We start from the raw sequence: 3,755 nt of genomic DNA, 5'->3' as shown, positions 1-3,755 counted from the left end.
TTTGATTCGCGTTATGTTGTGTTTTGGGGCTAAGAGGTGTTTTTGTAATGGCTGGGCTTAAGGTGGATTACGGAGATTGACAGAAACATACCACAGGTGGGTTAAGTGATACTTTTCAAACCATGGGTGGGCAAAGTGATTTTCTCCCAAACCACAGGTGGGTTATGTGTAATTATTATATGAGATAATTATTATAACTGTATGGACCATGATCAAAAGCCCTGTCCGAAATCATGGCCTACTTCATAAAACTGTCCCGGCCCGTCCTAACACTGAACCAAACAACATTGAGAATAAACCAAGCACCTAGTGAGCCGTGGACAAGAGATAGTGCCTTGTGGGAATCTGCTTGCTGAGCATTACCCGACGTCTAGTGCAAGTTCTAATGATGTCATCTCAAGAATATGCAGTGGGTCTTATCTAGTCAGGAATATGGCGCAGAGTAGGACCCACCTGCTTGGGGAAGACCACCCTTCATCATGGCAAATCCACTAAAGGAAGGTGATAAAAGGGGGAAGGAGGGTGTGAAAGAGGGGTTGGAAAAATTGGGAAGAGGGAGACATGAGTGGAGTAAGGAAAAACATATCATCGGGAATCTTGAAATCCTGGTTGGATTTCAGGGAAGAAGGCTTGGTGGAGGAAGAACTTTCTCAATTGAGGGGAGAGTTTGGGGTGAGGTTAATACATAAAAACTCCATGGATAACAAGCAGAGCTATTTCTTGGACCTCCCATTATGGAATAAGTCCAACCTAGAATACAAGTAAATTTGAGGCCTGATCCCAAAATCCTCATATCATTGGGCCCAGCCATCACAATAACTATATTACAAAAATACCTAATAATTTTTGTCATGCATTATAGGAAAATGTATTGTACTTAATATTGCCATTTAGTTTAAGTCTGATGACCGTCCATCTCAAAAAACCAAAAAAGAAATGCATAAAGTATACAATTCAGGAAAAACAGAACCGATACGAATGTACTAAAAAAATCCCAGGGGAGCTCGTTCGTTATTGGCCATATTCATATTGACAATTAATATACATTGCATTTGCATCTACATATCCTTGAGGTTTGGACAGGTTTGGTACATAAACAAACAAGCTTGTACGAACGAAACACATAACGTGGATATCATAAATAAGGCAAGAAACTAAGTTGCAACTTCGAAGAAAGGCCACGGATTTCTAACATGTGGTGTGGGTATACCTGAAGGCATTTGGTCTTATTCATGTGCTATTGCTATGGTCAATTTCAACGAAGATGTCTATAGACAGGTGATCATGTGTGTTGGTCTGTCTTATGCTAATGCTATTATCTTTAATTTATAATTGATTTTTCTGTGACGAGGATGATTATGCCCAAGATACGATCCTATAATACCAGCAACCATGTGGTATTCTTGTGATTAATTTGTTCTTCATTATAAATAATTGGTCTTCATTGTCTCGTTGTTTATATATCTTTTTTAGTGGGCCAAAGACGGATAGACAAATTTGATATCTCCAAAAAATGGTATCACTCTTCTTTCCAGGCGAAATGTGGGACTAGTATTCCAACATATTGGACGGCATATGGATTCTGGAAGCCGCACAATGAACTTTATTTATTTACATACATCAACTATTTTACAATATTTTTATAAATGGTTAATATAACAAATTTTTACTGGTTCTCATTTGAGCTTAATACTAATATTACATTTTTACTTACTAATAACCATCCATCACATCAACCATTTGTAAAAAAGTTTGTAGTTTTACGTGTCATGTCCAATACATTAAAGATAAATGTTATGTACATAATATTTTCATAACAAATCATAAGTAGGAGGTTGTTATTGATTATTACTGGTAGGCAAGTAAAAAATAATTTCATATGGTGGATTTAAATTAGAACTTGTAACAACTTACTACCTAAATATTTTTTGAGAAAGTAGTGTGAAAATGCTGTGAGTATAACATTTTCCATACCGTAAAAAACTGCACCCAAGCCAAATATTGTCTCTCTATGGATGCTTCTTTTAATTTTAGCGATCTTAGAATTAAATGAGTGCAATTCATAGAATTAGGAGTTATTTTCTCGTTTGGGCAAGAAGAAGGTTCAAACTAACTAGTTTTAAAAAATTCAGCTTCCAATGGTTTTTTACAAATATTTTGAAATAATTTCAGGAGTGTGAAGTGAAGGAACATCATCAATGACATATGAAAATTCAATTTATCGCAGATTCACACTATAGGATAGGATCGAATTCTTCAACACGATGTGGTCAATCCGTGTAGCATTATATAAACTAGCACAAAACCAGCAAACTGTATTTGAATTTTGACATAGTCAGAAGTTCTACTTAATTTGTTTCATGTGTAGGTGAAGCTGATGTGGGTCCGAACGAAATGCAAATTCAAAGTTGAACACGTCAAAAACACTATGGACTGCATCTGAAAGGAAGTTTCTGTTCTTACTTCTTTGGCCATTCCTTCCATAGTAATCACTAATGAGATGTGAAAGGAGAGAATATTTGTCATATACTTCATAATTTTTCTTTCATTATAAAATTTACAATGAACCATATTTGTGATTCCTACAAAAGTGTAGCTAACTTAATCATATCTATTACGGCATTGACTACTAGCCCATTCACTTCCCATGCTTTCGCATTGAATAAACTATAAGATAACTCAACAATAACTAAAATTGAAACAACTGGATTTTTGGTATTTAACCATTTGTTACATCATTTCAAGTGTATCAAGATTTTTACCAAAATCATCAAATGACTTCCCTCTTTTTTTTTTTTTTTTTTTTTAGTTAATGATCCACATAAGTCAACTCACTTGACTGATCTAGTCTAACCTAAAGGGTCACAAATATTTTTGATCAGGTGTAAACTTGGGTAACAAGTCTGATAATTAGGGAAATTTAGGATTTCAATTTGGATCTTGGGGTTGGGGGAAAAAAATTAACTGAAAACCCCAACCCCACATGTGTACGCACACATCGCATTCTATTGTCCAAACTTGTGTCGTGCTTAGGAATGGCAACGGGTTGGGTTTGGAGCGGGTTTCTTTATGCTCAGACCTGCCCCTGTTACACAAACCCGCCTCGTTTAATAAATGAGTTTTTTTTTAACCCCCAAACCTATCCCGTCCCATCATGCCCAGCCCAAAATCATAAACACAAAAATTACAAACACAAAAATTTCAGATTTACGATTTCCCCTTTCAAAATCACAAACACAAACACATAAATCACAAACTCAAAAATTTCAAATTTATGATTTTCCCTTTCAAAATCACAAACACAAACACAGAAATCACAAACACAAAAATTTCAGATTTATGATTTTCCCTTTCAAAATCACAAACACAAACATAAACACAAATCCTAACACAAACGCAAACACAAAAATCACAAACACAAACACAAACTCACATGATTGAGACGAAATGAACCCAGAAAAAGAAAAAGAAAAAGAAAAAGAAAAAAAAGATGGAGCACAAGGTGAAGACATATGGAGGAGGGACCGAGGCTGTGAAAGAGTAGCTGAGCAAGGTAGTGAAGGGCGGCTTGAGGGGTATGGCCGGCGGCGGTGATGCAGGGATAAGAGTGAGGGTGAGGAAGGAGGGTGGCTGGGCTGAGGCAGTGAGATTGAGACTGAATGATAGTTAGGGTTAGGTTAGAAAAGTGGTGTATATATATATGCTTTTTTTTTTTTTTTTTTTTTTTTGTTTTGTTTTGTTTTGTAATTATGGTG

Source organism: Quercus robur, chromosome 1 (genome assembly GCF_932294415.1).
Source record: "Quercus robur chromosome 1, dhQueRobu3.1, whole genome shotgun sequence".
In the NCBI taxonomy this organism is placed as follows: domain Eukaryota; kingdom Viridiplantae; phylum Streptophyta; class Magnoliopsida; order Fagales; family Fagaceae; genus Quercus; species Quercus robur.
This window is presented reverse-complemented; position numbering follows the sequence as displayed.